Here is an 11,140-nt window from a genome sequence, read left to right as displayed (position 1 = left end):
CACCGACATCTCGTGGTCATCTTAAACTTATCAAACTCTTCCCTCAACTTACTCCTCACATGCTCCGGTACGAACTCCTTCCTCACATCCCTACGAAACTCCTCCCAAGGTATAGCAGGTAAGCCTTGGTTGGTGTATATCTCCTTAGCACTCACCTTCACTGAATCCCACCACTTGCCTGCTTTGCCTCCCTCGGACACTGCAGCCTGTTCCACTCTCATCTCATCAGGACAATGAACCAAGTCTAAGATGTTCTCCATCTCTCTCAGCCAACTATCAAGAAGGTTAGGTTCCCCAACCCCCTTGTATTCCTTCGGGTTAAACCTCGCAATGTAGAGGCTGATTTTTGAATGATCAACCTCCTTCTCCTTACTCTTATCCTTGTCCTCATTCACTCTCTTCAGGGTCTCAGTAAGAGCATCCTGGTGCTCTAACATCTTAACGATGTCATCCACGGTCATAAGCTCAGCTCTCGCGTACAAAGCAGTTCTCTTGGGCGGCATCTTGAAACTATACATATATAAGAAAAGGGGTACGTATGAACATACGTACTAAACTTCAAATCACGAAGACGCGACCCATAAAACCTACTCGATCGAGTTCCCAAACCCACTCGATCGAGTAACGGGCTACTCGATCGAGTGCCCCACGTACTCGATCGAGTACCCAAACTCCAGAACCAAACAGACCTTCTGATCTCTTTCCTACTCGATCGAGTATCTAGGCTACTCGATCGAGTGACTCCAGTACCCCTAGTTACTCGATCGAGTGCCCCAAAACTCGATTCTGGACTCAAAATCGCCAAAAACCCACCCGATCGAGTCAATCTCACTCGATCGAGTAACACTAATTCGTAAAAGCTACCCGCATGTTACGTCATATGCTAACATGTTAAACTTTATAAATCACATATTATATCATATCGATCATGCTATTAATTGCCACGTTGTAAAACATTCAACATGCTATCATTTCATCAACAGTTTCTATATATCATCACTTTTCTTTCACCTTCTCAACTTCCAACTTCGAACATCCAACAATCAACACATTCCATCAAATTTGTAAACAAGTTAACCAAACACACATACAACTCGACAAACACTTCCCCCATGTGACCGGTTCAAAGTTGTAGGGCGACCCCCGCGACTTTAGGACGTCTCCCAAGCCTTTGCACTAGCTCCTACAACTTTTACCCCGGGTTCATTTTAATTGACTCCCTATGTTTATTAAGTTCATTGGTTACAGGTTTCAGGATCGTCGTTCTGATACCATTTGTAACACCCCCATACTCCAAGCGCCTTACCAGGACCACTCAGGTATGAAGACATTACCATCTCGGTTACCCGAGGCAATGATAATCAAACAACAATAAAGAAACGATGTTTATTATAAATAGTTTAACGAATAGTTACAATCCATGAAACCAACTAAAAGTGCGATACATTATTCTCAAACGACTGTCTAACTGAAAAGTAAATAAACTAAAGGCTACAGCGGAAGACTACTATTATCATGTCGTGGCATCCCAGCTATCCCAGTACTCATCTCAATACCTGCTCAATATCTGCTCACCATCCCCGAATGGATCACCGCAGTTTACAAAACAACACCGGGTCGATACTAATCACACAATCAATATAGATAACAATAATAAGATAAACAGACAAAAATTAACCGTCACACACACACACACACACACCACCAACTCCCATCATCTCAATACTTGACCGTCCACGGACCCGCCCCCAATGGGGGGACCACAGCCGTTCCCACCTAAGCCCCGCTCATCATACGAGCGACAACCCCGTCCCATTAATGTGCACATCCCCTTCCGTGGCGGGTTCCACGAAGGGCGAAACTAGGGCGTGAAGTCACTCCCGCAAGTGACCCCACTCGGCCGAGAACGCATCTCGAGAACCATCAACAAAGAATCACAACCACAAACACAAGACAATCATCATATCAAACAACTAACTACAAGACATCACCAATATCCCATTATGGGACTAATACGAGTAGGAAATCCTACCTGGAAAGCACAACAAGCGACGGTATCTACAAACAGTATCAAAACGCCTCTTCTACGAATCCTCCTCCTATCACATAACACATAGAGACTACACATCACATACTACACACAAAACCCCAATCCCTAAATTAGGGTTTAACCAATCTTAACAAAGCATTATAAAAATTATGTTAAAAGCTTACCCTTGACGCAAGGAACTCAACGATACGAATTACGACAAGAACTGACCGTCTGAACTCCGGGAATTGCTAAGAATGCGATTAGGAAGATGAAGTGGCAGCTTTCTCTCTTAAACAGGGTTTTAGGTTTTGTAAAAGTGATTTAAAACAATGACGATTATGTTTAAATACCTTAATCGCATAATTAACAAAACCCGAGAAAACTCCCCGTAAAACCGGACACTCGATCGAGTACCCAAGGTACTCGATCGAGTACCCCCTTACTCGATCGAGTACCCAACAGGTCAGAAACTATTTTATTTCGCAACTTACCCTTACTCGACAGAGTAAGGGCTACTCGATAGAGTACCCCAAGACATATAAATACGGAGTATTACATATAATGTGAGTGGTAAACACAATGATTACCTAATAAACTAGTCATGCAACCCTAATGCTCATTGTGAAGAACAACTCAAGCATGCATTGGCTCCCTCCCATGCCCTCTTCCACCCGGTTTTTGGACCTCTTATTTTACCTAATATACACAAAAATGTTTGGTGTGGTATTATTCATTATTCATTCACCAAAAATATTTTTAGAGAGATAAAAATATTTCACCTTCCTCCTCTCCTCTCCTAACCGGTTTTTGGGAGATAAAACCAAATTATTTTGGGTCAATTTTTCTTACAAAATTAATATTGTCTAGTATACATAATATTAATTTTATTAAGAGTGTGCTTTGGGTATAAAGCTTTGGGAGAGATCATATACTTGGATCTTAGTTCTTCCACTAAGGAAAGCACAAGAACAAGAGAGAAGGTGATCTCTCTTGTGCCCATATAAACCGAATTTCCAATGTAAGAATGAATGTTTCTTCCTTATTTTGTTTATAAGTTTGCATGCATAAGATCACCATTAATTTTATGAGTAAATTAACAAAAACATATATGAATATGTTAGTATATAGATCTACTTTTCCTTGAATTGGTATCAAAGCCATGGTTGTTTGCATGCAAATCGGTTAAAAGTTTTTCCGAGTTATAAAGATTAACATATAAAACTTGTATAATTTGTGTTATTATGATATATCACGAAATTAATTTATTCATGTTAAAATTTCTGGTCCTAAAATGTTTTGAGGATATTTTGATTATTTTATGGATTTTTATTGTTCATATTACATAATAATGACATTAAAAAAATATGATTTTATGAATAAAATGTCATTTTCGGACTAAAAATAGCTATACTTCGATTTTTCCAGTGATTTTTGGATATGTTGTCACATATATTATTTTGAGATGACCTGTAAAGTGTCATAAGTTTTGGACTTCTTATGCTCGAAAAATGGATTTTTCATTATTAAAATCGATTTTAGGTGAAAAATAGGTTAATATGAGATAAATTTCGAATCTGGTCATAGAAATTTAGTATGTTGTCACATGCAATTTTACAAGATGTGTGTGAAATAATATGCTATATTGAAGTCTTTTTGCATGATTTATGGGTTTTTGAAGAAAAATGGCATAAATAGTGACTTAATTAGTGAAATATTAATAAAACATACTCCATGACTAAGGAAAAACGTCCAATGTTGCATTTTATTATCTTTTTCAGATCTAAAATTGAAAAGTTGGTGAATATATTTTTTCTCATGTTTTTATGATTATTTAGTTAAAACCGATAAACCGCAACATTGTTTTTCCGGATAAATTTCGAAATTTTTAACCTAAGTTTTTGAACATTATGAGTGTCATGGTATTTTTCCAGAATTTTCATGAGTTTAAATTTCAAATTTTGAATTTATTTGAAATTTTGTGATTTATTTGAAGTTTATAGCTTATTTTTATAATTTTAAGTCCATTAATGAACAAATTTTAGAAATATGAGTTAATTATGGTCAAATAATTAGTGAAGACTAAATTTTGAGTCCTAAGAGGTTAGGGTAATTACTTATGCATAAATATGAATTTATGTAATTTTGTGATTATAAAATGTTGAAATCACGCAAATCCGTAAAAACCGAGTAATATACGATATTGGCTACTTAAAGGCGATTTAGCATAAAATTGGGCATGTTCATACATATTATAATGCTGCATTTTCTTTATGATTGTCATAATTTTATTTTATGTAATTTTTGAATTATGTAATTTCACTTAGTATGGCCTTAGTTTTTAATTGGTATTACCCGAGATGTATGGGAATATCGATTCGGTTGTAATTTATTATTATCTCGTATCACCGTTTTGTAATTTAATAGATTTATTTTATTTTTATTACAAATGTATAATAGGAAATTATGTAATTTGCTATGTAATTTAATTTATCTCGGAGTTCCCCAAGACTGATTTCTTCAAGATGGCAATACATAAAGACGGTGTTACCTCGAGATGCGTGCCACAACCGAAGTTCAAGGGACCAATGGAGTTGGTTTCCGAATATGTAATAGTTAAATAGTTTTTCTATATTAGGAAGGCTATACTAGGATTTATTTTATGTTTGCATTTTATTTATATGTCGCATGCATCGCTAAATCGCCATAACTAAAACATGCATCTTCTTTCATCGAGTTTATCGACCGTGTCAATTATAATTATCGTAGTTCATCGCTTTAGTTCACTTAAAACGTGATAGATAATAAATTGACATGACCTATCGCTAAAACAATTAATTGAGACACAGCCTTACCAAATAGTAGAAACCATGAAAACCTATTTCGCGAGGGAGTGCACTCGGCCCTACCGGGGTACAAACCCTGTTACGTAGGGGAAGTGGGTGATGAATGTTTATCCACCGAGTTCATGTTAATGAGGGTTTCATCGGCCATACCGTGCCCAAGTTGATGTGGATTTGGATCATGGACACATTTATTCGAAATTTGGATTGAGCTCAACGGAAGTATTCGTGACCGTAGTTGCATGTGCTCCGGGCTATAGATAATTATTAGAGTAATTTTATCGACCAAGAGTTCTAAAAGTAGAATCGATTAAAACGTTAATCCACCGAGTTATATTGATAAGGGTTTCATCGGCCATACCGTGCCTAAGTCGATATGAATTTGGGTCTTGGAATCATTTATCTAGTTGGGTAGAGGTCACTAGAAAAATGCATAAAACTTGTTTAAATTATAAATTTTTACGAGTATTATTATTAAAACGACATTTGTTTTACTCCTTCTATTTTGTTTTGTAGACCACTTCTTTTTCTCATAACAAATGGCAACACCAGCCCCTAACGCCACGCCTCTCGCTAATTCATCATGGCTCCGATCCTTCATGGATCGATGTGAACTTGAAAAGAATGGGTCAAATTTCTCCGATTGGGATGCCCAACTCAAATTAGCCGCCCAAGGTGACGGCAAGCTTCGTTACCTTACCGAGGCCTCTCCACCCGAACCTACTACTAGGTCGACCGCCGCCACTAGGGAAGCATATGAGGCTTACCCAAAGGAGTCCGCCGCAATGAAAAACGTCTTGATATTTGCAATGAAGGCGGATCGCCAAAGGAGAGCCTTTAAAATGGGCTACGCTAATGAGATTTACTCCAAGCTTGTGACAATGTTTTCACAAACTCCGCGGATCGTCCAATATGAGGCGGCCGCGGCATTCTTTGATCTCGACTTCAAAGAGGGCCAAAAGGTTAGCCCTCATGTGCTTAAACTTATGGAGCTTGTCGAGACCTTGAAGATTCAAAAGGTTGAAATCCCCAAAGAACTCATTGTAGATAGGATTCTACACTCCTTGTCCAAAGTCAAAGCGTATGTTCAATTCCGGGTGAATTTTAACATGCAAGATAAGGATGTGTCTCTTGAAGAATTGCACAAGTTACTTGTGCAAGCCGAGAGGGACATGGGGTTAAATGTGAACCCACCAAAAGATGTGCTTAACATAAGCACTAAGAGTAAGGGGAAGTTCAAGAAGAATGGGAGGAAGGGGTAAGAAGCAAGCTCCCACTTTCACCAAAGCTAAGGCTAATGATGCTAGCACTTCAAAAATCAAGAAGGGTCCTCTTGATAAATGCCATTATTGTAATGGTATGGGACATTGGAAAAGAAATTGTTCCAAATACCTTGGTGATATTAAGGCTGGAAAGATTACTCCAGTAGGTAAATGACTCTACCTTCTTTTATGTTTCTAATTCAACTATGGTATTGTGATACAAAGTTGTGATAATGTATCTCCCTTTTTATTGTAAATAGGGCCTCCACCAAGCAAAGACAAGGGAAAGGAAAAGCAAGCATGAGAAACCATCAAGAAGCTAGGAATAGCTTTCATGGAGCTTTGCTTTTTATTGTCTTATTTTATTAATGTTTTGAATTTTAGAACCTTTAAGTTTCCGTGTTCGACATGGAAAGGTATTTTGGATAATTGGTTGTATTTTGGATAATGGTGGCTTGGTTTGCAACCCAAGTCACCCGTTTTATCACCTTATCCTTTGTTCTAAAATTCGTATTTAAATGTTTGCTCTTAGAAACATATGATTATTCACTTAAAGTGATCTAATAGACAACTATAATGACGGGATTCATTATATGTCCACATGCTTAAGGCTTGTGTATGATCATTTATAAAGTGATTTTGAGTCTAATAACTCTCTTAAAGGAATGTCAATCACCAAGTACACTTACGAAATCTAAAAGTATTAGTCAATCTATAAGATAGTTCTCCTTATACTTCAACATCATTATTTATGTCTCATATGCTATCTTTGAATCTCTAGTGTATTTATTCTAAAGATAGAGTGGGAGAAAAATGAGGACACAACTCACACCAAGATAAGATTGTGTAAATGAGATTGTGTAAATGAGATCTACGCAAGAGAGAATGATTTGAATAAAAGTATATCTATTTTATAGTATACCCAATAGATGAGATCTATGGTCTCAAGTAAGTTCTATATGACTAAAGAGACCAAGTGAAGTAATCATAAGAGTATGTTCTCAAGATAACTACACGAGGAGACCAAAAGAAAGTTTTGGAACAAAATGACTAATGTAAAGTATTAACAAGAGTTTTGACTAAGTTTATGAAAATTTTGACCAATAGTTTCAACCTTGAGATTTACTTAAGAGCCTAAATGAATCAAAGTAACATACTAGTTATAAACGAGTTGCAAGGATTGATATACCGATATCTTCAATAGCCAAGTTTTGACCACGCAGATGTCATTACTTAACCTCATTATGAAATGGTTAAACCTCCTTCCGAAAGGGTATTTCGAAGGACGTGTTCTAGATATTATTTATATTTGAATAATGACATTGCTACACATCATTATGATATGTGTGAGTTAGAGATTAAAATCTCTTTCCATAAGGTTAAGATGAGACCACTTCAAAATAGGTATTTTGAAAGGATATGATGGGAACATATATGGTTTTATCTTAATAACTTGGCAATGCAATTTATATTTCAATTCTTGAAAAGTTTCAATTGAGAAGTCAATTTCGAAACATGTGGAATTGAGTGGGAGTTAGGAAATTATCATGTGAAGACATGGAATTTAGTGGGAGCAATCATCTTGTAGAAGGTTATAACTCATCACTCATTGAAGAATGACGAGCCAATACCTTCCTTCATAGAGGAAGTTTTGAGTTTTCAATTCTGGATGAAAATGGACCATGATGAATCCAACTACATCATGAGATGTTGGATTGGTATTGAGAGATCACATCAAATCAACGAGAAACATAGGTTATTCATCTAAATGAAATGGAATTGCCATTAGCAGTCATGGTCGTTCCTTGAACCTAAATATAGTTGATGACATGATTAAAAGTTACTAATGTTTCCGCCATTAGAATAATCATGCACATGTCCAATTATGAATCATATGCATAAGAACATGATGAATCATTGGTAAGCCATAATAGAAACGTCATGAATTCTCGAGATGAATCCGATGAGCGATTTCGATGTTTGACAGAATGCTCTGTTATGTGACAAGAGGTTGCACATATAAATGAAAATCCGAGCACATGCAAGGATTTATGAGAATCCTAAACCTTTCAAGCTAGAAAGAGAAATAAGAAGTTTTGGAAAGATACTTAGTTGAATAAGAAGTTACTCAAAACTAATCTTTCCTAATATGCTAGGACTTGTGAGAAGTGCTAGGCTAATCATCTTGACAAATTGTTGCAAGACTCTACAAAACATTTACCTAGTGCATTATGTGTGGATAAAGTACTTGATCGGTACAAGTTATATCATCCACCACAAATTCGTTCGTTATGAGATAATCGATAACGAAGTTCTTTCAAGATAAAGAACCGAAACCAAGGTCGGGAACCTTGATGTGTACTTGGTAAGGTTCATGCTATGAGAGAGAACATGAATATAAAGGAAAATACAAGTATAAGAAGTTTGAACACATGGATACATGGCATGTTAAACTTCTATTGCAATCAATAAGTGTTTACACTTACGATATGCATCACAAGGTTGTAATATGGTATTGACTACCCGAGTGTGATGTCGAGATTTGTCGTTTGAGTTATTATTAACTCACTATATACTTTGTTACGTCCAACGGGTTGTAGAGACAATTGAACCCCGTTTAAGTGAATATGGATTAGCATTGTATTTGCCCATAGTTACTTACATGAGGTGACGTCTCGAAGTGACTAGAGTGTGATGCGATTGATGGCAAGTTCAAGTGCCATAGAGTCATGTGAGATGACTAGTGGATCACATAGGCAGACTGTTAGGAACATTTTGTCGGGCCTTATGACCGCTTATAGTGTTCTGGCAAATTTATATAGCCTGGTCGTGGCGAGAGCTGCTATACTATTCAAATGAGTCGATTCTTTTGACTAAAGACTATTCGCCTAAACTGGCACAGTTTCAGATTAACATTGATTTGTGTTACTACGACCTTCGTAAATGGGGTCAAATGGGCATATTTTGGGTTATGATGGCTGTGGCTAGGTGAAGGGAATGAATGCGATAGGAATTGTCCACCCCTAGTCAGGGTTATAACAATATCTCAGGGCCACTCGAGGAGTAATGAACTGGAAATGCGTGGCCACGCTCGGAATGTATCCATGGCGGATAAATCCGGTCAATCAGTTATTCTCCAGATCGAGGAAACCACTCTCGATATGATCACTTGCAAGTACGACCTGAAAGACACCTTGCATTGAGTGGGAGATAGTAATAGGGCAAGAGAATTGGTGACTCACACTTGTCGAGTACAAGTGGGAGATTGTTGGAATATGTGTCCTCCGACAATAATGCGATCACGACTGTTGATCATGATGATCACATGTTTAAGTCTCATTATAAAGAATACAATTGGGAAGTAATATTTTTACTGTCAACTGGTCCACACATATCGGTAATGATTGGCTGACTAGAGTTTGACATTACTGTCGTGCGACGGTGGTGATCAGTTGATCCCCTAGGTCATACCTATAGGGCAACACTCTTAATTGATCAATTAATTGATCGTATAACGTTACGAGTCAATTAATTTAATTAAAATTGACGGACGATTTAGGAAGTAATATTTACGTATCTCATTGAAATTGATTAAAATGAGATACGGTCTGAGTCATCGAATTGTATCATTACTCAGATGAAATTATTGTTTAAAGAAACAATTAAATTTGAATGAATTATTATAAATACAAATTGTTGTGATTTATAATTGGTAAAATATTTTGGTACAAGTAATTATGAATTACTAAGTCGATTTTTGTATATGACGTATTTTTATTAATACGTTGATTTTTAATATGTTAAAAATACATAACAATTTTATGTGACATGTGACATGTGACATAAGACAAATTGACAAAAATAAAAGGGATTCCATTTTACTCATATGTGCCGAAATTAAGGAAGGATTAAGGATAATATTGTGTTTATAATGTGAGTGGTAAACACAATGATTACCTACTAAACTAGCCATGCAACCCTAATGCTCATTGTGAACAACAACTCAAGCATGCATTGGCTCCCTCCCATGCCCTCTTCCACCCGGTTTTTGGAGAGGAAAAACCACTTGGTTTTTCCTCTAATTTTACCTAATATACACAAAAATGTTTGGTGTGGTATTATTCATTATTCATTCACCAAAAATATTTTTAGAGAGATAAAAATATTTCACCTTCCTCCTCTCCTCTCCTAACCGGTTTTTGGGAGATAAAACCAAATTATTTTGGGTCAATTTTTCTTACAAAATTAATATTGTTTAGTATACATAATATTAATTTTATTAAGAGTGTGCTTTGGGTATAAAGCTTTGGGAGAGATCATATACTTGGTGAAGGAAATGTAGATTCATATACATATTAACATACTCATATATGTCTAAATAAATTTGTCATAAAATTAAAACGGATTTTATGCATGCAAACAAATAATATAATAGAAGAGAAATCATGTCCTTACATTGTGGATTTCGGATTTAAGGGCACAAAAGAGATCACCTTTCTCTTTTGATCTTGAGCTTTTCCTTATGGATGAACAAGATCTAAGTATAAGATCTCTCCCTAAGCTTTATACCCAAGGCTCCTCTTAATTTTAATTAATATTACAAATACTAGTATAATATTAATCAAGTAGAAAATTGAACCAAAATATTTTTAACACTTTGAATATTTCGGTTTTTAGAGAGAAAGAGAAGAGGATTTTTATTCTCTCTAAAATTATGTTTTGGATGATAGATGGGATGTATGAATAATACACTACACTTAGTATATTATTAGGTAAAATTATGGAAAAACAATGATAGCATTTGCCTTCTCAAAACCGTGTAAGAGGAGGGCATTAGGGGAGCCAATACATGGAAAAGTTGTTCTTCACAATGAACAATAGGCTTGCATGGCTAGTAACTAGTGCAATCATCATGCCTTCCACTAATTACAAACAACATATAATTAGCTTAAATCCCTCTAATTTTCGGCCCACTCTATAATATGGATTCCAGATTATTTTTGTCA

This window comes from Silene latifolia, chromosome 3 (assembly GCF_048544455.1).
Source record: "Silene latifolia isolate original U9 population chromosome 3, ASM4854445v1, whole genome shotgun sequence".
In the NCBI taxonomy this organism is placed as follows: domain Eukaryota; kingdom Viridiplantae; phylum Streptophyta; class Magnoliopsida; order Caryophyllales; family Caryophyllaceae; genus Silene; species Silene latifolia.
This window is presented reverse-complemented; position numbering follows the sequence as displayed.